The following is a 27,909-nucleotide window of genomic DNA, read 5'->3' on the forward strand; positions in this document are numbered from 1 at the left end:
TTCTACCTCCTTCCAGCTTGTTCTACAAGCTTCCATGAGCTCTTTATATTCGGGCTCTCTCTCATTGTATTTACACATCATAATCACATCATTTCTTATTGTAAATACATTTCTTCTTGTGTTTGCATTCATGGTGTCTCTCATGTCCGTTTAGGGTTTTGCCCGTGCTCCATGCTCCTCCCCTTCTATGGCTTCTCTTTGACAGTTTCGCATGCAAGTGATCTTGGCATCTTCAGAGTTGGCTTTCCTCAACTCCAACATTAATAACCAAGGAAGGGTGCTTATATTTATGCATTCTCCATTGCTATTTGATTCAATGGAAGATTTTACTGCATGATTGGATTCATGAATGTCGGTACAAATTTTGGCAATTTGTTCTCTATCATGCCTTGCATCCAAAATTTTCCATAGTGTCTCTGTTACATTCTTTCCAATATGCATAGCATCAAACAAATGCGCAATTGGGAGATCCTTGTAGTACGGTAACCTACTAAATTGAGTAGGATAACTTTTCTTTCCTCTAGGAAGTTGGTCATTGATGCCTTGATGACCTTCACAAGCATCAATTACAACATTAGTAAATATAAGACAATATCAAAATACAAATTTTAAACTTCGGACAACAAATTGGATATTACCTCGACAATTTAGTCGATCATATTCCAACTTCCATAAATGAGGTGTCATTCTTCGTGGCCTTGATGATGTCTCTTCTTTCCCATTAAAAAGATGTTTTTTGGAAATTTGATACCTATGATTATTGTGGAGAAAGTGTCTAAACTCATCAAACACCTGCTTTCTTAAAGTTCTCAAATGACGAGATTTCATCTTCGGACCACAAACTGGACATGCAAATTTTCCCTTTGTCTGAAGACCTACAAGATCATGTAGAAGTGGATCATGTACAATTATCATGCACAACTTAAACATTTGATAGTAATGTGTAAGCACTATAACAAACCAAAAATATATGATATTAACAATATAACATACCACAAAAATGAGTTAACCCAGGGGCATCATGTATTGTCCATACAAGCATTGCATGGAATTGAAATTGTCGATGTCCTATCGGTCTAGAGATGTCATACATAGTGATGCCATTCCATAACTTCAACAACTCATCAATTAGGGGCTCAATATACACGTTCATATCTTTCACTTGGTATTTACCTAGCAATTGAATGAACATAAACATTACATTATTATTATGACCATTTTCATGCACTATTTATAAATTAATTTAGATAGCTATAAAATGATAAAAATACCTGGCACAATCATTGACAATATTATGTGCTCCCTCTTTATGGACATCTAAGGAGGAATGTTATTATTAATAACAAAAATAAGCCACACTGAGTAAACAGATCTCATATCTCCATATGGATTGACACTGTCCGCTGCCAATGAAAGCTTCAAATTACAAGGTTCTTCTTTAAAGTGTGATCATGTTTCTTCTATCTCTTTAAATGCAAAACCATCGGCAGGCATTCACATAATGTCATCCTGACTTATATTGTGTATATGGTAATGCATAAATTGTGCCAAGGTAGCGCACCTGAATAACCATTGAAGATGTGGAATAATGGGAATGTACCGAAGAACCTTGTGAGGCACTTTTTTTGTTATTTGATCTGACCGATATCTACTACTATGAAAATCAAGGCATTCTGCTACAAATTCATATTGTTTATGATATAGAATGTGATCATTGGGACATGCATGTATTGTCTGATACTTCATTCCAATCTGATCCATAATGTTAGATAATTCTCGGTACGAACGAGGAAAAATGTTTGATGGTGGTAACAAAAACTCACTAATCAACCTACAACAACAAATATGCATTGTTAATATAATGAATAGTAATTGTATGCTAACATTGAAGATGACAAAAATGACATACCTTAGCATACGTGACATTGCTACATTGGATATACCATTCATAACCTTTAAGTTCACCAACAACACTATAACTGAGAGTAGAGTTGTTTGGGAGCCTTCGTATAAGGGCTCGTGTGCCTTCTCAAGTAAAGGTATATCAAGACCATCTTCATCATCATTATCAGATTCGCTAGTACCATCATTGTGAGCCTCTTCATCACCTGCCCCAATACCATCTTCTTCAATCATGTCCTCTGGCACATTATCATCTTCTTCCATGAGAGTGTTATCCTCAGCTTGGATATTCACACCTCCATGTTCCTCCAGTAGGAAATCCACATTCAACAATGGATGAAAATTGTGGCCCCCTTCAACATGACCATGTTGCCTACAATGACTCTGGGCTGTTGTGATTAGAATTCTTCGAGTCTTTAAGCCTTTACACTTCTTGCAAGGACAATAACATTTATTAGGTTTTCTTCAAAACTGAGGCCACAATGCAGCCATTGTCTCATTTTGTTCAGCGTTCATATTGTCAGGCGTGGTCTTTCTTCACAAGAAAATAAATCTGCAAATAAATTGGACATGTTTTGATTAATGTTTATATCTGCACATATGGTTTTTCTTGATTAATGTTTTCAAATGTAACTAAAATGATCCTATAATTTCTAGAAGGCGTAGATGTTTGCAAAATGTGCAGTACCACCCTTCTACCAAAAAAACACACCTAGTATACAATAATGGATAAGATCAAGACAACAATAATACTAGTCCTTCTATTGATACGCCTTTTGAATGTTGAATAAGGTCCTAATTTTGCTAACCCACTCTATTTTATCTACTATACTTTCTACTTCTAGCACACTTGCACTATGTGCTAGAATAGAAAGACATGAAACAAAGATCAACAACCATTTGAGCATAGAAGGTGCCAATTTAATATACAAATATGTGCACTTGTAGTTTGAAACTTGAACCCCAAAAAGACACACACCTTTTAGTACTATTCTATATGAAACCTTGTTGTTGATTTTGAATGTAAGACTTATAGCTACAACATCAAGACAATTTGCCTTTTTTGAGTTTTTAGAACTTGATTTAGCTAGAGCTAGAGAATTAGAAGTACCATCATTAAGTCATTTATTCAAAGACATTAATTCATTAAAAAAATTTGTGGTGCTTGCTAGATAATCAAGAAAACCAAATACTCCATATAAAATTACACAATGGATAAACAGACAGAAACAATCAATCTCATTTTTTCGTTACTTGATTTAGAAGTTTAAAGGTTCCAATTACAAAAAAAAATTTGTATGCTTCGAGGAACTTTTGAAAAAGACCAAAAGCCTTTACAATCACAAGAGATCAACTTATAGTATACTTAAATGTTAGTAAAGATCTGCATTGTAAAGTTTCCTGGAAGTGACTGGCACACATTACAATTACTATGCCACTTAGGCACCACGATATTGCCACATAGGCACTATAATAAACTTAACCATTTCTATTGGTTGGAGAGGCTATGGTGAATTAAAGTATATTGTTGTGAAGGAAGAAGGTATGCTCATCAAAACCTTATTAGAGTAGTTGGAAATATAATAGTAAAGTTCGCAATAAATCTTCATGTGAGAATCTTTTCCATGAAGAGTTGGGCTACTAATAACTTCGTAGTCCACATGTTCAGTTGATGGTATAAATAGCTATGTAGTTTGTATGTCTAGCCATCTTAAGCTAGGCATTACTTTCTTATGATAAGTAGGAGATGATTTCTACAGCTAGTCAAATTGTGATGTGAATATCAGGATTTAACTGTGTGATTTTGAGTCAAACACGATGACCCATGTTTCATGAGTAGTGATTCAACATGAATCCATCTCTCATGAGAATAAATGGAACACTTAGCACTCATTGGATCTAGGTGATGCTCACAGGGGTGAAGCACCAGGACTTCCCGGGAGGTCACCCATCCCAGTACTACTCCAGCCTGAGCGCGCTTAACTACGGAGTTTCCTCAACTACTTTCTTATGTCAATCATATTTCCTGAATTGGGCATAGCAAGTCAGCAAGAACAAGGCACATCAAAATCCTTTAAGAGAACTTAAAAGTCTTGGCACTAATTGGTGGATACTCGCTATAACAACTTGGTCATCCATTGCTATCTAGGATCTTAGTCATCCATTACTATTTTAAGAGAGATATTGGCAAATATTGTAGTTTGATGTGCACCAATATGAGGAATTAGAAGATAAGGAATCACATTAAGAAGTCAAATGATATGAAGGTATCATGTCGATACTAATGATAAATTAATTCAATCAAATAAAACATATTCATATGGAATTATTGACTAAGACCACTCTTAAAGAGGAGAGATCCACTTTTAGAGTAGGCCTCTGATGTTCATCATTTACTTTGACATCCTAGTAGGTGCTTCCAGGTCTACCAAGACACAAACAAATATGTTGCCATGCATCCTCTTTTGAATAGGGCAGCCAAAACCATATGTCTATAAAGGGCTTTCACAAGCCCACATTTTTGATATATGGGATATCTAGGACTTCCATTTGGCCTGTAAGTCGGGCATGCCTAATAAAGAAGAATGCCTAATCACTTGAAGAAGAATAGATACATATATACTTGAAGGTGCTTTCCCATGATTAGCTTCTTTGAGAATGCTCCCACATGCATGGCTAGAAAATCTCCCCAAAGTGTTGGAAGCATTTAGTTGAATAGAACCATGTTGTGTATTAACTGATTCAAAGGTCTTTATTTTCTTTTGATTTTCTCCATAAGTTGGTATTCCTTGCAAGGATGGAATTGACTGCACAATATCTGAAAGGCAATGCTGTTGACTACTTATTTTTGGAGTTATGTCAGATGTGTTACCATGACAAGTTAAAGAATCTAATGTTTGACCTATAAGATTTATACCTCATGCATTAGCTAGATGATATTCAGTTAAAAATAGAAGGCATACAATAGACACAATTGACATGCCCAACCCAACATGCTACCATTTTCCATCTCAAAACTATAGTGAATTAGAAATAGAAACTTGCATGCTGGGGGGATCATGTGAAAGCTAGTTGCAAAGCTTTTGAATACAGTTCATGTTTGACCACCAATTGAAGTCTTAACAAGAGAAGACCCTAATTGTTGAATGGAATTCCTATGCACTAATTATATTGCTATTGTATATGACGAACTAGTTTTCCAATGAGTAGAATGTGATGGGAGCCCCTCCTTTGGAGAATCCATTACTTTTCTTAGATGATTATCCTCCTTTGATGGATAACCTATAGTGTCTCCCAGATGAAATGGAGACTTTGAAGAAGTGAAATCATGGTTAAAATAATACTTTGTAGCTGATGACAATTAATTAAAAGATTGGATCCTTGCAGGGTTGAGTGTGGATGTATTGACTCCATAATTGTGTTCACCAGCTGAGGGGCTTGAGCCAGTCTGCCATACATTCTTATGATTTTTTTCAGACATCAACCTAGTGTTAAAAGGTGAGCTTCCAATAGAATTTTTTTCAGTATTATTAATTAAGGACAACTGAGAGTTCCTATCCCATGTAGTTGATGGACCATACTTTCCTCCTTGCTGAATACCCTACACAACACTTAGATGATTTGATGGTGAAGATTCAACAAGAAAATTATGTTTTGGTAAATATCAAGATAATGGAATTCCCTTCTCAAACTCAAATACATCATCTACTAGAGATGAAAATCTTGACTGCAAGCACCCTTGGCCCTGAAGATCATAATCTGTAAATGTATCAAGATTAGACACAGATTCTGACATTAAATTTGAAATTTTTGTTATCTCTTTCTCTAGAGATGATTTCCCATTGTCTAAAAGGCTCATTTAGATATAAACAAGGGGAAAATACTTCTTTTGAAGGCATGGAAGACTAGATAATCATAAGATAACCATAGTAAATTCTGGCCTAAGATATAAGACAGTTCTAATATGCATAAAGGGAGCATAGGAATTAAGGAAGGATTGATGGAAGAAGGGACGGGAAGATAGTAAGGAAGTACCTTCATTTGGTCAACAATGATGAAGAGTTTAACCTTATTTGAAGGGTGGTAATTGTGAAAGGTTGTGACCAATGCAAGGGGCACATGTGGTGAAGAGAAGTGACTCTTACATTGTAAGATATAAAGAAGAGGTTTCGTTTGAGGAGGGCATCCAAGGGAGATAAAGTTTGGGAATAACATATTAATTTAAAGTGGTGATTCAATTTTTATGACAGGTGTTGAACCTTCCACGAAAAATATATAAAAGAAGAAATTTTTTTATGATCATTTACCATTCATCACTTCCAAATACATTAAATCAACACACAATCATCACTCCTCAATTTATGAATTACAACATTCATTTAGTCATCATTCACTAACTATCAAATTGTCAAATCAAAGAAATCATTCTATCATTCATCAAACATCAGTTGGGAATCAAACAAACTTGCAATCAATTCTTTAATTAATTCAATCAGTCTATATTAATCATTCAATCATCCTGAGTGAATAAAGAAATATAAAAGACAAGAAGACCATATGATTTAGATTATTGGATATTCTTATTTGGTCTTTAGCTATAAACTCATGTTTTGTTGAAATCTTAACTAGTGCTATGTTTATGCCTATTCTTGGCCTGATTTTGTTGATAAAATTTTAACTAGGGTATTGGAGAAAGAAGAGTTGATCAAATTTTAGAACTATGAGAAACTTCCCCGGAGGGCTTGAAGGAGGTAGTTATATCTTTGAATGTATTTAAAAGTATTTTTTGACAAATTAATTTCTATGGAAGATCTTTGCTAAGTAATACACTAATTTTGTTTTGTAGCTCCATGATCTGCATATACAAAACATGTTCAAGAGTATGGCTCAGCAAGTCTTTGGTTGAAACAAAAAGAGTTGTTCCTTGTATTAGGCCTTATTTTCTGTAATATATGACCTCTTCTATGCCAAAAATTGGCATTCATTCTCGAAGTATGAGGAAAAGCTGCTTTTTCCCTTAAAATGTAGATAGAGGATATAACTTCTAAAATTCAGGAAGTGTGAGATACTCATCCTCTAATCATATGAGCAACATGAGTCGTGTATTTTTAGATACCTCTTGACGCTTCTTGGAGGCTCATTCCACATAATTTCCATGAGCTAGAGGCTTCTCTAAAGTCCAATTGAATATGAGAATTATTCTTAAAAGATACTATGTTCTCTTCATACTTTGGAGCTTTAAGTGGTAGCTTTGAAATTGTCAAAAATTACTAATTCAGTTCCATGGACTAAGAAGGTGTTGAGTTCTAGATTGGGAAAGAAGACTAGTCACAAGGTCTACATGGAATACCTGATCAAATGGAAGGGAAAGCTAGATATTGAAGCTACATGGATACCAGTGACTAATTTCAAGAAGAAGGGAATAGATCTCAACTTGATTTCTCCCACAGTCCCATGAGGACTTCTTTTGTTGGGGAGAATGGTGTAGTAGCACTCTAGGACATGTCATGGTCCTATTGATTTTTTTTTTTGTTTGGCTCTTTGATGGGCCATGGTATCTAATAATAGATAAATGAAATCTCAAAGTGATATCCAAGTGCATCTTGGCATGTTTTCTAAGTCAAAATTCAAAAGTTGTGGAAAAAGATGTAAAGTTGCATTCCCTAGGTAAAAAGTTGTCAATGGGTCCAATTGTCTCTAGGAGTATAGTGTATGATCCAAGGCCTAGAATGGCTTGGAATAGAGTCTAGACTCATGTGAGATTGGGTAACCATTTGGTAAGGTTCTACACACCTAGGCTGAAAGGAACCAAACATTTCCAAAAGTTGTCAAGAAATTGAAAAGTTGTCAAGTTGCAAGTTTGACAACTTTATGTGAAACTTTTGTAACTTGGTTCAATATTTTACCAATTAGTCACCCACTCCCAAAATTCAGTTTGGGGAAGGTTTAGGAAGGCTATTAAAACCCATCCAAACTAGTTTGTATGGTTGGATGTTGTGTTTTTCAACTAGAAGCAATTGAATGCTGACCAATTTTGACTGTACAGCTATGCAATGGTGAACATCCACAATCATATTGATTGAAATTTGAGTTATTTTACATTTATTAGTTAGAGTATGTGGTCTTGATATTCTATACATAATTGTGTGTATTCTTGATTAGTTTTTTTGGGTTAATACTTATTATTTTGTACTCTGCTGGTCATTGGACAAACCCAAGCAGTTTCAAAAGAATGGAGTCTAGATTAATTTCTTGTGGTTAAAAATGCATGGAATTATGGGAAATGAAATAAGACTCTATATACATTATGTCATTTTTTATTGGAATGGAGGAGTTGCAGTTTGCTATTATTACTAGCCATCCCTAGGCGTGAGAATATATTTTGTATTTCCAAACACCAACTTTAGTTGTAGGCTCCATTCATTAGTTATCTTTTGGACAATTGAAGATAAAATAGGGCTACACCACAAGGACATTGATGTAGTACATATCATATGCCATATTGTATAGAGTAGAAAAAATCTATCCTCCATTACAATGGCATGCCACAAATCCTATTTATCTTAAGTGTGTCTCTATAGACTATTGATCAAACCTTTAACGTACTCATCTATTGATCAACTCTAGAAATAATTAACACATGCTCAAATATTTGATAATTGTAATTAATATGTTTATAAGGTATACAACTATCAAGAAGACAAATTATAATTAAAATTCTTAAATTTGATCAAAACACTGAGTTAAACATGCTGCAATGATCTCGTGGGAATACATAGGCATTCCAATGCTATAAGGATAGATTAACATAATTTTGAAGCATGTTCTACTAAATGTGGTTTAATATTGGTTCACTTCAATTATAAAATTGTGGAGCTAAAATTAGAACTTTCTTAAAGGAAGACAAGGTTTTGTTTGGACTCTGAAATTTAACTTTTGACCAACAGACTGAGAGGACTTACCCATAATTTTGGCACTATGCTTCATCATCTGTTCAAGATTATATCTGTGTCTTCAATCTGTGAGCAAAGAGGTAGTTTGATCATTAATTTTAATTTTTTCATGGGGCTCTAATGTTTTCTATTTTATAGCTAACCAACTATTGAAGAATTCATCTACCTTTGATTTTGCTTTGCAAAAGAGACCACTTCTACAGCTTACCATTAGCCTGTTACAAGTCGAATCATCCAAGTCGTCACTCTTTAAAACATGTTGATGCCCCTTATCATCTATCTTGTATAGCCTTAGAATAAATATCAGTTATGCTTATTACACTGTCTAGATTCTCATTAAGACTTACAAATGGCATTTGAGTGCCTTCTTGCCTCTTTGATCTATTACTCATTGACTACATTACACAATGCAAAAGATATCCTTCTCTAGTGACATTTTTTGGATTATTGGTAGACCATTTCCCACCAAAGTGAACATTGTCCAATATCTCATATGTAACAGCATTGTGAATAAAAAATATTTTCATAAGTTTACCCAGCCACATCATAGCCTGATTCAACATTCCAAGGCTACAAAAATGACTAAGCAGTGTATTATAGGACACTGTATTTGGGACAAAACCCATTTTAAAAAGTTTTTCTAACAAAGTAAGAACCAGACCAAGGGAATCCTTGCAGAGCCCATCCAAAATTGTATTGAAAGTGAATGTGTCTAGAGAAAATCCTGTGGAAACAATGCTCTCAAGGAGATTAAAAGCTAGCTAAGTCATTTTTGTAATGCAAAGACCATTTATCAAAGTATTGTAGGTAATAACATTAGGAGCACAACCACTACATGATATCATGTTCATGATCTCCAAAGCTCACTTCATATCAGCTGCCTTACAATGAGAATTAATTAAAATATTGTAGGTAAAAATATCAAGGGACAAGCCATTGCTTGACATGAGGGTACAAAGTTGATTTTTTGTACTTATCATTTCTTGTTTACAAAATCCATTAATGAGAGTATTAAAAATAATGGCATTAGGTGCAAGCGCAATTTTTAATCATTTCCTTTTCTAGCCCAAAAGTTGAGAATAAGTTTCCTTCCTTGCAATGTCCAGCAATCAATGAGCTATAAGTGAAATTGTCAGGAAAAATGTGTCGATTTACCATTTTCGTAAGGAGTCTATGTGCCTGCTTTATGTAGCTTATCTTGCAAATCACGTTCATAAAAGGAGTGTAAGAAATAAAATCAGGTGGAATTTCTTTCTTGTCTATTTGTGCCCATAGTTTAAAAGCTTGTTCTACATTACCATTCTTGAGATGTTCATCAATCAATACACTGTGTATAGTTTTGTCACGAATCAAACCTTCTCCAAACATTTCCCTCAAAAGCAAATGTGCCTCTTGTATATTACCTTCCTTGCATAACCCCATTGTAAGAGTAGTATAAGTAATCACATGAGGCAAAAGACCACTCTTTACCATATTATCAAATAGTTTGAATGCAACACTTGTCCAGGCAACCCTGCAGTGTCCAGCAATAATTATATTATACGTAAAGTTTTTTGGAGCCAGACCATTTAGAATTAGTTGGTTTAAGAGTCTGACTACTTCTTCTAGCCTACCAGCTCTACAATGACCTGAAATGAGATGTAAGTGCACATATCATGAGGTATGTTCCTTTCAAGTATGTAATGTAATATTTGATTTCCTCGCTTTTCTCTGCCAAACTTGAAATAACAAGCAATGAGTGTGTTGATCCCTAGAGCAACCCAGCTAGGTGGTTGACAGAGAAATGTGCTTGGACATTGCAAGAAATTAATTTGGATTGTGTTAGGGGAATGTATAAGGAGTATGCAATATCCTTGGTAGGAATTGATCAAACCATTTGAAGGGGTATTAAAAGCCTAATTCAAGACTGGTTTGTGTAGACCTAGAAACCCATGAAAACCATCACCTTTGGGTTTGACATATATGTTTCCTACCTTGTAGGATAGAAAGGTCTTCTAATGAGCCTATTCAACATAACTGCTTTCTATTGTGGGATTTTCGGGATTTTAATTAAATTGACATTTCACATTTTTTTTGGCATGCTATAATGTTGTACATTATACTTGACAGAATGAAAACTTCTCTATTTTTTTCTTCATGTAAATAAAGCTAAGACAATTTGTGTATTGTTCATCAGTATAGATTTTATCTTGTGAAACATCTGCATAACATCATGAATTTGATTTTGCTTTCTTGTAATGTCTTCTAAAGGCTACCAATAATAGAAACCATTAATCTTTTTTTGTCAATTGGCCCTTTGAGAATTTACAGGGCTGAAGACTCTATTATTGATGAAGTTTAATATTCTAATCACTTGTTCACCTTTGCTCATCCCTAAGAACCCTAATGTTGGCATGATACCCTCAAACTATCTAGCATAGTTGGCTCGATTGCATAGTAATAGATTTCTAGGTTATTCTAGTAGTTGATTTTATTATTTTGAAGAAAACTTTTTCTAAGCTTCATCTAGATTGATCTAGTAAGATGCATACATGTGTATAGAATGAATGTTGTAAGTATGGATAAGTTTGTAATTATACACTGGGATAGTAGATGCAAATTAGATAGGGATACTCAACTTTGTTATAATAGATATTCTTTTTGAGAATTTTGGAATTTGAATTGTCTAGAGTTTAGAAATGATAGGGGTAATACCTTGGATTTCATCTAAGGGTTATTATTAGAGGGCCTTTTTGTGTCCATTGATTAGATCTTGATAGTTTTGTGTTCTATTTTTTGACTCATCAAATTTTTTTTCCTTGCTTTTGGATTACTGGTATTTATGAATATCTTAAGAAGTTGTTTATAAGCACTAGTTTGAAAACTCAAGTTAGGGAACAAAGCAAATAAGAAATGTCTAGTCCAAAAAAAGGCAAACATTATATAGGGTGCATATAAATATATTCAAAACAAGGCAAGAAATGTCAATCCATAAACAAAAACTTCAACTCGCCTTTGTAACACTGGGAAGGAGACTCTTCAACATTTCTAGCTGTTATTTGATCCTTTCACGCCACCTTCTTTCTAAAATCTCTTTCAATGGATCAACTTTGAAGCATTCACGAGCTCTCCTCTGCTACAATCAACCACCAAAGAACCAAAGATGTCAAACCCTATTGGTGTTGATGCTATTAAACCCTTTTTCCACATACTCCTGGCCACAAATCATAGTGGTAGAAAATGATTTAGTACACGAGTCTTCTAGGTCCCGTAACAATAAGATTAGGGCGGCAAACATAACTTTTTTCAATTTTTGCCTAGTGTGAGCCCGTGTTGGTCAAAATTTCGACCAACACCTATGTTGGTCAAAATTTTGACCAACATGGGCTCATCTTTAACAAAAGTCATCACAATTTGACCAAATTGACCCCAAATTATCAGATGGTCGAAAGTTTTGGTCAAAAATTTGAGTCAAATGTACTAGTGGTCCTGTCTCAGATCTTGGAATATCGGCCATGCCCATACTTGAAGAACCTAAACCCCTATACCCATGCTCTTCCTCTCATGATATATAATCTCATGCACCTCATGGAACATATGTGCCAGCATACACTGACCCCATCCATATTTCTTAGGAACATCTAGCACTGCTACAACATTCATTCTCATCCACACTCAAGTCCATGTTGGCCTCGATCAGGCATCTAAAAATAGCTAATGAACACTCTGAGCACCAATACTAATTTGTGGGTGGGACCATATGTGTGCACTAGCTCATCCCATGTGATGGCCTAGCCCAAGATGAGGTCCTCCTAGAAAATGGCCCTTAGTGTTATTGTACCTATCTATGGCACTATATCATACACTACTCATGGCCCATGGAATGGTATGTGAAGAATCCTGTAGATGTCCTCCAGTGTGATGGTCATCTCTCCCTGGGGCAAGTGAAATGTGTTTGTCTCTGAATGGAAATGCTCAACCAATGTAGTCAATAAACCACGATTCACCAATAAGGTGGGAATCTGGAAATTATGTGATAGGCTAAGAGAGTCAATATGTGCAAGCTCTGTATTATCTAACTGTTTAATCAATGCTCCATAGGGAGAATAATGTGATCTAAAAGTGACATCAAGAAATGTAACATGCAAACATAAAAGCAACATGTGCCTAATTAGTATTCAACATGTGAAAATGACAAATTAAAAAGACAAAACAAATGCAAAAAATCAAATTTTCAAAAAAAATTGTTACCTTTGACACCAATTTTTTGCATGAGATCTCACTTTCTTGCACAAGAATTCATTTCTTTGCATGAGATTTCACATCTTCACGTGAGAAATCTTACATATGCATGCATAAAAATAACACTATTGAGTATTTTCTACACAAGAGATGAGTATCTCCCATGTGAGGAAACCTACCATGCTCGGCGAAGAAGTACCAAATTGGTACTTTCTCACTTGCACTCTCATACGAGCTCACACGAAGAATGAGGCATTCACACGAAAAACCTAGGGACAAAAATTTAAAACTAACTTTAAAAAGTGAAAAAATGATCAAAAAGCATGAAATTTGAAATTCAAGGTGAGATTATCAATGACTTACTGGGGGTCTGTAGTCTGTCAGCCCGCTATGTTACCTAGAAAGCTCGAATCGATACAAATGTACAAAGACCATTGTCTTTCTCCTTAGAGTTTTCTTCTCCACAAAAGACAAAATGCACAAATGAATTGAAAAGGACCTTTTGGCCCCTTATAGGTTTGACCTAATTTTTCAAAGTACTCTAATTGGCGTGAAAATCACCCCTCGGCTAATTTTGTTGCTTTGAAGTCACTTTTGGGATCAAATCTAAAATCTAACACAATTAAACAACTCAAAATCACATTTTAAAATTTTGGGACCGATGTGATTGAATGCTTGTGCAGTCAATTTTTATGATACTTTGTGAATATTGGAATATTTTCAAATCACATTCTCTACAAATTTTCCAAAATTTCTAGAAAAAGTCAACTCTGGTCAACTTTGGTGAAATCTAGTCAACTTTGGTCAAACTTGGTCTTTTGGACCTCAAAATTATTTCAAATTCACGTCAACTTTTCTTTAGATCCTTCTAATCTCTTCTACATTCTTCTAAATCTTAGATTTCTTTAGTATCTCTTAATATACTTCTTTGCATCATTGTTCTAGTGTATCATCTTTCGATTTTGCTCTCGAAAGGGGCAAGATGATTACATCATTGAATCTTTCAAAACTGGCTTCAACTCAATCTTAATTTTATTTGCTCATCACTTGGGGCATCTCATCACTTAGGGAATCATTTTCCCCTTGACTAGGAATCATATGTCATCTATCTTATCTTTTGATCAGCTAAACAATCTTATAATAGTTGTTGTCAAAGTTCGATGGACAGGTATCAAGATAGTCTAACCCTAACTCTTGAGGATTAAGCCTCATTCTAGGGATGATTATGTGACTCATGATTAGGTCTTGATATCTTTTTTGGACCAATATTCAAGTGCTCTATCTAGAGTCTGGGGATTAAGCTTCGTTCTGGAGATAATCCTAATTTTTTATGAGAACTAAGCCTCATTCTGGGGACAATTCTAAGCTCTTGCTTCCAATCACTATTCAATGGAAAAGTATCAGGACAGTCTAACCCTAACTCCTGAGGATTAAGCCTCGTTCTAGGGATAATTCTATGAATCATGATTAATCTTGTCATCTTCTAATGGACAGGTATCGGGACAGTCTAACCCTGACTCTTGAGAATTGAGTCTCAATCTGGGAACAATTTTGTGAAGTTTGATAATCTTTGTTCTTTCATATTGGTATCTAGGTGTTCTATCTAGATTCCCTAAGGTTAAGCTTTTTTCTGGAGATAACCTTAAAAATCTTATCAATTGGTCTTTGTATCATCAATTTTGAACCAATCTCATTTCTTGATCTATGCTTGATACTTCTGATTTCTATGAATCAACATGATGCTCACACATTTATTCAAAGAGGCAAAAATTTAATACCCCAAAATTGGCACATTACCATGATAAACCAATTTTGGTCTATTTAATCAATCCTAAGTCCTATTGTACTAGGTAATTCTAGTTTTGACAATCTCTACTTGACCTAAGTGTTAAATGCAAAAAATCCCTAATCTATATTAATTATATACTTTATTTAATTCCTAAGTCTAATCAAATTAGAAAAGGTAAACCTATTAATTAATTTAATTTAATTATGAGTTCTAGCACTTTAATTAAATTAAATATTACCCCTTTTTCTAAAATACACATTAAGGAATTAAATGTATTTGATTTAATTTAACATATCCTCATTTTAATTTATTGAATTTAACTATTCAATTAATTAAGATTATGCATTTATGAGGTCATATTCAATTTTATTAAATTAAATATAATCTTCAAATCCTTTCTTCAGTTTAGAAATGGAAACTCTGAGTTGACTGAAATCAGAAAAGGAATTAAATCATTTAACTTCTTATTCCACTCAAAAGCAATCGATTAACTTCATTTGCACAAGGAAGTTTCCATTCTAAGTGAATCTCATTTCCAATCTCAACCATCCATCCAAATTGATCTTGATCATTGATTGATTCTAGAATTCTATTTAAGAAGCTCACAATTCCTCATTTCGTGGGTTGCGAATGAATAGTGTCAAATTTATGTTGAATTGTTGACTCATTGTTCTTAAATTCTTAGCTTAATACTCTCATATTTGTGATCCCATATAGATTAATCATGCATACATATAGATTAATTTTTTCTTTATGTTCTTAGATTTACTTGCATACATCTAGCTTAATACTACATATCATCTAGCTTAGATAAAATCCTTCATTCTAGATGTTTGGTTGATAGCTTCTTGATCTGAGAGTGAATAGCAAAATCATTCTATTTAGTAGGCAACAGATCTACCTATTGGACATATTAGATGAACAATCCCATGTTAATTCCTGGATGATTCTTCAGATAAGGATCATGTTGAAGTGTGTGTGAGTCACATAGGCCCACATTTCCCACTCACAACCACCACCACCACCACCATCATCATGAACATTTTTTTCCATCATCATCATCTCCTTCTTCATATTCACCATCATAATCATCTACTTCATCTTCCACTTTGTTGGTATCTTCTTCTTCAATTACATTATAATTAACCAGTCTTCCTCTTGGATTGTGTCTAATGAAAAATGATCAAACTAGTTTATGCTGAATGCCAAAGAAAAACACTTGCTCACATTGTCTTGGAAGAACATAGGATTCATTTCCAACAAGCTCAAATAATATTGTATTAATCATTATAAATCCATTATCATGTTCAATAATAGTTCTATCAGGATCATTTTGATTCATTCGTAGCCTATACTATTTAACAACAAATAAAACTAATTTTAAGGAATTAAAGTCTCACTCAATTATATCATCCAAAATTCCATAGTATATGTTTCCATATTTTTGAGGATGCATCTTGTTCCTAGACGAAATATTAGTGACCTCAAAGACTATTGTTATCCCATAATCACAAGTTCTCTTCATGTGGTCCATCTTTTTTATGCCAAATTTATGGCCATTGTAGTATATAGCTTTGGGGTGCTTGACCTCCTTTTTTTTTTAAATGTCAAAAATATGCATCCTTCTATGAGTTGATATTAAACAAATGGGTCGTGATGGATTAACTTATATGTACCTTTCCACCTCTTAAACCATTTTCTAGATCAATTACCATTAGCGTAACTTTGGAATGTCCATTATGATGAGCTTCTTTAACCATTGAAGCAACACCTTCCCATGTTAATGAGAAACCATTTTGTTGAGATTGTTCAATCCATACAATCATCCAAGCAAAGATTGTTTGCAATATATAAATGAAGTGCATCCTACTCACGAGCAATAGTATAAAATTAATAGACTAGTTAGAAACAACTTATATTGATGTTGGATAAGAATTAATTAACTACAATAAGATCTTATAATTACCTCTCACTTTCCTCAATCTATCTTTCCCTATCAAGTAGTCCCCTTCTAATCTATTAATGGAGTTGGGATCCCAAATGCAATTTACATGGATCTTTGATGCAAATTTGGGAAGATATTTATTAATATACACCATGGTCTAGTCTACCATACATCCCTCCACTATGGATTCCTCAGGACATGCTCTTTGTCAAACCAAGCCCTTCAAAATTTTCAAGTACCTCTCAACCATTCACATTGACCTAGTTGGTATAGGTCCACACAATTCAATCTCCTCAACTAGATGTATAAGGTAGTGTTCTTTTGCATTGAAAATAGTTGAAGGTAGACACTTTTGCATCTCACATAAAAGCTGAGAAATTTTTCTCTTCCAATTTTTTATGTCTTTTTTTTATCAATTTGTTTAGATGAAAACCACTTAGAAGATACTTATCAGGTAAAAATACTATATAAAGATGGGGTGGCATTTTTTAGGCTTGGCTGAATGAGTGGAGGTTTAGAAATGGATGCATGAGATGGCATGGCTAGATAGTGCACATAAAGGGATACCCTTGTTTGTTGGTGATGTGGTGGAATGGTTTAGCCACCTCTAAGAGGATGCATTGGTAGTTTATTAGTGATAGGTAATTTTCTTTCTAGTGGAAGAGGTGTGATAGATTGAGGTATGGAATATGGAGTTGGTGTGTAGTTTGTTTTCAGAAGGGGGTTCAACATGACATAGGATTGAATGAAATATGGTAGACTAATATGAGGTGGAGGATTAATGAAGGATAGAGTGGATGGAATTAGATTTGAGAGAGTGGGCAAGTTAGGTTGATGCATTGCCTAACTACGATTGAGTTGAGGATTTGGAAAATGGGTTGGAGGATATGAAAGTGGTGGATTTGGACTAGAAATGTAGCTAGTAACATTTCTATGAAAAGGCAGACATTGGGATATGACTATGGAGGAAGATGCAAACATGAATGATGTATGCAAGGGATATGCGGGTTCAATATAGGAAGGAGGTGTAGATGAATACAATAATGGATTTCCCTTATCAAAAGTAGGATACAAAGTATAGGTGGGTATGCATGGAGACATAATGGGATAATTTTGAGGAATGTTTGGAATTTGGAGGATGTGTGGAGTAAGATTTCTAAGGTTTTCAACATGGAATCATGGTCAAAAATAATCTCATCATAATTGGAATAGGATGGAGTAGGATCTATGATAGTTCTAGATGGTGGCATTCACCCAAAGTCAAAAATTCCAACAGCTTCTCTTTGAAATGCACCCTGCGTGTATATTTATACTTTTCAATGATGGCCCTGACCAATGATGCATTCCCAAGGTAACCCATAAATGTCTCTATGGAAAGATTTGTGTGTTGTGTAGTCATGATGTTTTCGGTGTTGGGTTTTGGATCTTGAGATGTTGGGCTATGCATGTTTATTAGTTTCTTAGGATTGAGACATGTGTTAGTTTGTGTGCCGAGAGGATATGGACCAATTTCCCCTTTCTTCCTTTTACTGATACATGTGGTTGGTAGCATTAAATGACACTATAACCTAGATTTGGGGTGCAAAAGGATAATAAGATAGTGGATGTAAGCTAGGAGACAAAGTCTATGATCTTTTTGAAATTTACGAATTTCCTAAAAAGCTAAAGGTGGTGACCATTCTTGGAAGATAGTCTGCTGATGGAGGATTAGTGTAAGGACATGATGCATATAGGATTGTGAGGATTATCTTGGTACAAAAGGTGGATATAATATGATTTGTGTGGGATATGTAGGATGATGGTAGATAATCAAGTGTAGAGCCCAACCCTTTGATCAAGGTTATGAGGGACATGAATGATGAGATAAACTACCTTGGACAAGTGCATTACCCAAGGGATAGTCATAGTACTATGTGGATGTGAGATATAAGATATGTGACTACTAGGATGATGAAACCAAATAAATTATGTGATAGAGGATGTGAATCAAGATGTAATAGGGCAAGGATTCTAAATGTGCTTCTAAGGGGATGATGAACCTAACAATGCTGAGGAGGATAAGCTATATGATGGATCTAAGAAGGGACTCTAGGGTAAAAAAGTGCAAAGTGTGTGAAAAAGAAGTTGGACCTAATCATAATAGTCATAAGTGGTGATCTTGATAAGGGTGTAATTAACTCCAAGGTGGGCTCTTGATCTATCAATCTTGCACTCCCACTAATCAGGAACTTCTTAGATTGGGTGTTTCTTTTTGATGTTTAACTTCTATTTCTCTCTATACATAGGATGGTTGGAGCTCAACCTTTTTGAACTTGGGTTTGGATCATTTTAATATGAGAATTCAACTTTTTAGATTTTCCTGGTATAAAAATTTTTAGATTAGGTAGTGATTGTGATAAGTATACCTTTGCTTTGGTTGAATAACTAGTTTCTCTAGAAGAAATCCTAGGGTTATTGTGAATGGACTAGCTAAAAACCTTTTGGTACTTAATGATAAAGATCTTAATAAAAAATTCCAAGATGTGTGGTGATTATAAAAGGAATTGTGATGGTTGATGGATGAATGGTCAATAAGCATGTGGTTTACTCCTTTCCTAAGGATTAAGTTGTTGACTTTGTTATCTAACTCAGTTTGTTATGTTGTTTTGACTCCTTTCTCAATTTGTAGTTCCTTTGCAAGTCTAGGATTTGAGGGTGCTATTATTTGGCATGTTAACTCTCTTTCTCTATATGCTAAGGATGATTTAAGCTTGACCTTTGTAAACTTGGGCTTTGGTTTGTAGGACATGAGGACTTGACTTCTCTATGTACAAATAAATAATGGTAACAATAAATAGGAAAAATAATCTTTCAAATAGATAAAACAATGATACAATTTTATAATTTCAACCAAAACAATACTAAGCTTGTTGAAAATGAGCTTGATAATAACCTATCAGTACCCAAAGAAATATTTCTGAACAATAAATAAGATATGTGAACAAACAGTCTACCAAAGGACATAGCAACTTTGAGAGAGACAAGTGTGTGGTATATATTCTAGATAAAAGGATTTGTGGAAAACAAAACCAAGAATTGTGCATGTTCAACAAATGTTTCCACGAGGTCAAATCCAAATGCAAGCACTTTAGAAATATGGCTAAAGAGGTAGCTACTAAGTTGGTTTGTAATTAGATTCGTGGAGTCCTCCCAAGTGGTTGTTACATACATGACCCACTTAAGAGTCTATTCTGACCATGCTAAAATCATAAGAAAAATTTCCTACCTTAGGCTACCATCAGAAATGCATTTCCCAAACTTGTCTAGTGGATATAAAGCAAGAATATATTTTAGCATCTTATTTATATACCACCCTAGGAATTTACTAGTGTGAGGTCATTATCCAATGGGGTGATGCTTCCCAATAGAGAGGGCTCTCTAGAAGTGATCCTAAGGTTGTTGCATATGATCTTGCTAGCAACCTTTTGGTACACATGTCACTTAATTAATTGTATTATCAAATGCAAGAAATTAAATGAGCCCATAGAAATGTTGTAGTAGAAATACTCCTAGAAACACACCAAAAAGTTTTTTCTTTCCAAATTGAAGATTTTAAGTTGGCTATCTATGACAAAAGAACCTCATGATTAAGATGAAATATTCATTTTTCCAACCTAAAAATTTTTGTGGTCAACTTAGTAAATTGGTTGTCAACTTAATTAATCATTCGAAGGGGTCAACTTAATAAACCAAATCGTGAAGGTTGGAAAGAGAAGGGAATAAGAGCACGTTAACCTTAGTCATTCAAGAATTGTGCATTCATTGTAAAGCCCAAATAAAAGTGTGAAATTTGTAATATTCTTGGAAACTTTTTGTAATCAAAGATTATGTGACTTCATTTTATATCCAACTCAAAAAATTCATTGTTCGGTTCATCCACTTAATCATTAAGATTGTATATGTGAGTGCATGTATTGTTCTTTTTAGCGTCCAAAATGAAATGTAAGTTAAAGTTTAAGATTAAAAAATTTAACTCCTAAAGCTTTGTTTAGATCTAAAAAAATTTATTACAGCCTCCTAAGAACATCTCCAACTTACAAGAATAAATTCATCAAACAATGCCTTTATTTTCTCTTGAAATAATTTTTTTATGAAAAATCATGAAAATTTATAAATTGCAAAATATTGATCCAAGAAATCTGATTTTTTTATCATAGGCTTTCAATATCAACTTGGCCTATGAAACCAAAGAAACTATACAAGGGAACCACCAAAACACAAAAACATTAGATAATTCAGTACTCTTTTAACAAAGAAAAACAAATCTTGGATAGCAAAATGACCCATTTGCAGGGTTCCACCGGGTGTGCCAAAATGCATGTGATAAAATTAGTGCACTAAGAACACAAAGAATAAACTAAGCATTCACAAACTCATAACACAAATTGATTGACCAAAAAGGAAACCCAATAATAGAATATGCAAACATTATATCTTCATAGTTTTCTCAATGTGTGGATATGGTCGTGATTATGGATGTGTGCTCAAATTTGACAGTTAAGCTTCAACAATGGATTGATTTAATAGATGGATGCATGAAAATTTAAATATCGCCAAATAGTGATTTGAAATTAATTATCTCTCAAAATGGTATTATAATTCTACTCAGAAGGTGGATGATTTGTGAGGAGCAAAGTGATCAATTTATAGGCAATTGGGTGAGGAGGAGATAAGAATTATTGATGGATGGTTAACTAGGTGAGGTGTGAGATAGGCTTGATTTGACTAAGATAGTTTGAGTATATGGACTTCTTAGTTTAGAGGTGGATGAGGGGGATGTAGTGTGAGAGTGGACTTGAGCTTGAGTGTGAGGGAATAAATCATGCCTTAATTTATGCAAGTGATATGGAGAGGATTTTTAGACATGGAAGAGGAGGTGATGTGTTTCAATTAAGCTGGGTGAGATGGCGATGATGTGGGAGGTGAATGGATTTGTTAGAGAAAAGGTTGGTGGGCGAGTTCAATTAAATAAATGAATTATTTAATTAAAAGGAAAATTATCAATGCTTGGAATTTACTTAAATACATGAATTATTTATTAAAAGAGGAATTATTGGGGCATGAGATTTAATTAAATAAATAAATTATTCAATCAAAAGAGGATTTATTGGTGCATGAGATTTAATTAGATGAATGAATTACATAATTAAAAGATGAATTATTGATGCATGAGGTTTAATTAAATAAATGAATTTTTAATTAAAAGATGAATTATTGGTGCATGAGTTGAGTTTGGGTAACTGTTGGTTTAGATGAGGAGTTTGTGGGTGGAAGGATTTAATTAGTTAAATTAATTAAATAGAGAGGGGTTTTGGAGATTAAATTAAATGTGTTTTGCATTTATTTAATTTTATAGACAAAGTGAGATTTTATTAATAAATTAGACTAATGGTTGTCTGTTAATTTATTATTGGGCTATAATTAATTAATTAGGGTATAGAGCTAAAATAATTTAATATTTAATTAAAATATTCTTTAGAAGATGACTAAATTTGATTATAAATTTGTGTGATCAGATTTAGTTGTCTACAACAACTACGCAAAAGCCTTAATAAAACTTGAAACCATAATAAAAATAAGGAATTGAATCGCCACTCGATTCACAAAATCCATGCCTGATAGAAACAAGGAACAATCCACCCATAAGACTTTAGATGGAAAATAATGAGCCATCTACTTATCACATCACTACATGAATGAGGAATATAAAATATAGTATGTCTCTGCATAACAACAAAGATACACCCAACAACATGGAATATGAAATGATAGAACCAACACATGCCTAGATTGCCAACTCATACATCAAGAATAGTAAAATAAGGAAATCCAATGACACGAAGGTAGAGGTGAGAAAATAAAACTTAATCACATATTGAAATAAAATTGCATAAAGCGATTAAAATCTAAAACTAACAACACAAGAAAACAACCACTTGAAAAGGTAAAAGGAATTGCAATAGACAATCTACAATGAGGAAAACACATAGATGGGTTCCAATAAAAAACTTGTGATAGCAAAGACTATGATACTATTTGACAATACAACACCACAAAAAGATAAGACGACACCACAAAAAGAGGAAAGTGCCCCAAAAAGAAGAGCCAAAGCATGTACAAATAAAAATCCAATGAAGAGTATTGACTCAGAAAACATATGATCAAAACAAGATATCCAATCAAATTATCATCTATAGAGTGCTTTAAATATGTGACTAGTGGATTGAATCCCAATGCTCGTAATTAAATTATGCTCAATGAATGAAGAAAACATTGCATAAATACTTAAAGTGAATAGACATATATAGAAGTCTTGAATTATATCTATAATTTCATGCATTCAACTGCATCAAGGATCACAAAGAATGAGGAAAAAAAATCTCATATCCTTTCTTGCAGATTTGAAAATATTTTCCTTAGAGACATGACATACACTAATAATAAAAGAAAACCTCTTTTTCTATTATCCAAACTGACTTTGCATGTTGGATTTAATACTAGAAAATAGATAAATAGAAATAATAAATATCCAAAGAGATGCAAGAGACACACAGAAGTATCTTGGGAAAATCCTTCAAGAATGAAGGGAAAAACCTAGCCACACATAAAAAAAGATCACTTTATTGTAATAAATTCAAGTGTACAATGAATTTCGCTAGATGCAATATATATAACACAAGAGAAACTCTTCACTTTACAAAAAAAGGTCTCTTGAAACTCCCAACAATATAACTCTTTATTACACATACAAGTCTTTGTATTTCTATGCCTTAAGATGAATAATACGTGTCTTTATATTTAATATTACAATTATCATAATTATTCTTTCAGTCAAAGGTGACTATAACAAAATTAACACCTAGAGATAAATATTTATATTGTAGCTACAAACTCCAACAATGTAATCACCCAAAAATGTTCTAGTAAACTATAAGCCGCATTGTTTAGCATTTTGAATCTATATACTAGACTAAATCTTATGCTTAATCACTTTTGCACAATTATTTAATCACCATCTTTGATCAAATTATTATTTAATTATTTATTCAATTTTATCCTATAGTCTAACCACCTTATCCCGAGTCTTTATTTAATTGAAAGAACATGTTCCCTTCAATTAAATAAAAAAATCCCCTTTATCCTATATGTACACATAAAAGGAATTTTCTAATTAAAAAATAAAAAGGAAATATATTTGTCTACATCTTAAATGCACACTTTCCAAGGTGGGTGGAATCTTTTTTCTAGTCTATTGGAGTTATTTCTAGGTAAGGAACATATCAGGTGGGTTTAAACCTAATACTAGGAAGCATAAGATAGGGACAAACCTAAGGATTAGCTAAATCCTATAATGAGTAGGGCTAAATCTTAGTTATGGGCCAACATTAACAAAGTCATCAGGACTCACTTCACTTTAGGCTTTGGAGGGCCAAGGCAGGCAAACCTTAGGAATTGATCTTACTAATTTGATACTTTTCTCTTCAAGACCATCCCCTATAGTAGATATTTGTCAGTTTTCTTCCATGATTTTCTTATAAACTTCCTAATTACAGTAGCTAAACATAACCAAAGGGAAAGTAAATGCAAATAAATAATGACCAACACTTTTAGTTCATCGTTACATAAAAATGGTAAATTGATTTGTTTGTTTGTATATTCTTCAATTGTGTGAATCATCAGCTTGTTCTTGAACTTAATTAACCAGTGTCTTATCTATTGATATATAGAATCAAAACCAGCAAACATGGACCTATTTAATCAACTTGTAATTAAATTTTTCAATAGTGAGCTCTGAATTTCATTCTTTCCATATCCTTCTTATAAACCCTAAACCCTATCAAATATAAAGAGTGATTATCTAATTCTTTGAATTAGCAGCAATTAGTAAGAGATATACAATTCGTATGAATTGCATTAAATTGAATGAAACTTGTTCATTTCAATCTCAAGATTAGAGATATAAAAGAAAGGAGACAAAACCCAAAAACATAGATATATATATATATAGAATTTCCTTCTTGTATTGATTTCCTTTGAAAATGTTTACAATACTAATAGAGACTCAAAAACAACTTAGAACTTGACAACTAATATTCAGTATTCACTCTATATATTCAAGTATACAATAACTAATTACATTCATATAGCTACAGAAAGTGGACGGACTATAAAAGAAACATAAGAAATAGAAAATTCTACAGAAATCCTACCTCAACTCCAAATCTTGCAAATCCTTATATAGGATTGCAACAAGCTACAGATGGGAGGAGGACACATGTCAAAATATGGATGGATACAAAAGTGGCAAGACATAGACAAAAAGATATGTAAGATATTCCTCAGTGTTTGATCCAAAAGAGGAAGTAGTTGAAAAAATCAACAAGTGAATATTTATGTCATGCTCTTTCACTTTACTCCTCTTTATCTTTTACTATCTTCAACATCTAATATCTCAACTACCTCTTGTCGGCAGGGCTTTGATCTCTCCCACCGCTTCCCAAACATAGATCTCCCTTTTTGTGGGCCACTCTATAGTTCTAACATCTTCTATGTCCTTCATGACTTTAGTCCACCTAGCATCTATAATATCTTTGGACTCAACAAAAAATTTGGTTAAGCCTATTTATGCTTTGAATAGGGAATCAATCAATTTATTGTAAGGAGCATCAGAGCTATCTTCAAAAATTGCTACAATGGCCTCCTGAGTCAAGATGGCACCAAAGGAATCAAAACATTCCTACCAATCTCTCACTAAACCAGTACTATCCAAAATTGGTGGTATACAGGGTTGAATTCCCCGAGATAAAACTTTCAATTTCCCTTGTATAATTTGCAATTTACTAGTGAAGAAGCCAATCAGTTCTCTAACTACTTCTAAGCCTCCTTCATTGTGATTATTTTTTCAGGAAAATCTAAATTTTTAGCCATTAGTACAATAAGCCTCTCTGAGAACTGTGTGTATGGCCCCCACAAATTGAATGTGGGTGATAGCCATGAAAGTGCCTCATTGCAGAATGGTTTAGCACTTTGTAAAGAAACATAAAAATCATAAGCAAGTTGTGATATATTCTTCAAAGTTTCAATCATGTGGCTCATTAAACTTTTAAGTATAGTTGTCCATATCTCATGTCCTTGCTGAGTAGGTGGAGCATCAATGCTCATTCTCTTTGGTTCTATTGTATCCCCTAATTCCAAACCATCTATTTGTGTTGGGGCCTTAGTTGAGTCCTTAGCTAGTTGCTCTTGATCTTTCTATTCTTGTCTCTATTCTATAGCAACCACTTACTCTGCATTTACAAGGTGCTCTTTGAGATGCAACCTCCGCCTCTAGTGCTTGGACCTTAGCCTCAAGCTCTTCAATTTTCTCCTTATACACATGGTTATTTCTAAGCTCATCCTCTTAAAGCTTCCTCACATCAATGTAATCATGTATGGACTTTCAAATTTTGGTCTTAATCTCTTGTACCTTGGCCTCATTCCTGAATGAGAAATGCTTCATGGCCTTTGAGATTTTTGTACTAGAGGTACCCTGTAGAGTCCACACAATCATGTTACCATTTTTTGTACTTTGCACATCCATCAGTTTTGGTTTTTGTGGATGTAAGGGAAATGCTCCAAACTACTAGAGATTTGGTATCTATGTTGAATCTTGTTCCCCTCTCCGGTCTATCAACACCAAATGCCTCATATGAGATGGCATTCTCCTATCTCATTATCTAATCAAGCATAAATACTTTCTCCAAGTCCCAACTGAGTGCCAACAACATAACACTTCTTTGCACAAGGTCCCTTGCCTCCTCTAGATTCATACTTCACTCTCAGGATCATAGGCTTGCAACTTCTCAGCCATTTCTAACTCCCTTTCATCTTATTCTCCTCACTTCATCATAAGCACCAACTCACTTTGTTTTATCTTGTACAAAAAACTCTGGAACTTGGTTGTTTTGATGAAGTTATCATCCTCTATGAATTTTTTGGCTTGGATGATCCTATCATCTAGCCTTACTATAGCTAGTTCCAGGTCTATGAGTGTGCTCTCAGCTACATTGATTCTATCTTGGAGATAGCTTTGCCTCAAGTCAACAAAATAATGACTCTTTCCTAGTAAAATTTTTAGGGTCCTCTATTTCACCTCTGTAGAGATATGGACAACTTTTTGTCTCTTATTCCCTTTTGTGACCCATGATGCCTCAGGAGTGTCATCTTCCTCTATTTCTAAGTCACATTAGGTTCAAGGCTATCCAGGCACACCCTCTCTTCTTCTACTATAGGTCCCTCTGGAAATTGGGCCATGATTTCACCATGGTTAATGACCATCTTCCTAATCCTATGAGGATAGGGGATACCTAAATAAAATCCCTTGAAATTGGGATCAATCCTCTTCATCTCTCTTTCTACCCTTAAAACATCATCCAGTTTGACTAATTTATTAGCTGCCTCACCTTGTGAAAATATATTTGGAATAACATCCTCGTGTGGTAGCTCCTTGGTGCTAGGCAACACATAGCACCTTATTTCTTTAAGGTTTCTCTTCATTTAATTATTAGGATCATACATCCTATAGGGACCAGTTGACAAGTTATAGTGGTGGAGGAAAGAATGGATTTGATCAAGGGACTCTTTTCTAATTGAAAAATCCCCCACCTTGAAACATCTACATAAGAAAGTTCCTTTATGCACTTTAGGCCCTAGATACCTCCTATTAACCATTAAAAACTACCATATAAATTCCATTAAACCAATCTAAGGGGAATAAACTTTGGTAATATGTGGGTGGTTGGGGACAAACATAGACTCTCATCAAAGAAAAAGTTAGAAATAGGAAAATATCCCCCCAATTATGGTCTAATCTTTTACCCTTAGGAAGTAGGGTTGGTCTTAACAGACTCTTTAAAATCTCAGGTGTCCTAAAGTAACCTAGATCTAACATTCTCATTATCACATAACTAAAATTATTATAGAAAGAAATAGAATCATAAAAATGGTAATTATTGTCTCATACCCATGTCCATAGTTGAACTGGCATCTCTCCATTTTCATCTAAGGTGCAATCAATGAAA

At 33.9% G+C, this 27,909-nt stretch overlaps 1 pseudogene; it reads right to left on the reverse strand.

The window, feature by feature from the left end:
• Positions 1 to 9,127: 9,127 nt before the first annotated feature.
• Positions 9,128 to 27,909, reverse strand: part of LOC149578851 (uncharacterized) — a 34,533-nt pseudogene continuing 15,751 nt past the window's right edge.

This window comes from Cupressus sempervirens, chromosome 1 (assembly GCF_028749045.1).
Source record: "Cupressus sempervirens isolate cs-2001-9-10 chromosome 1, ASM2874904v1, whole genome shotgun sequence".
Lineage (NCBI taxonomy): Eukaryota > Viridiplantae > Streptophyta > Pinopsida > Cupressales > Cupressaceae > Cupressus > Cupressus sempervirens.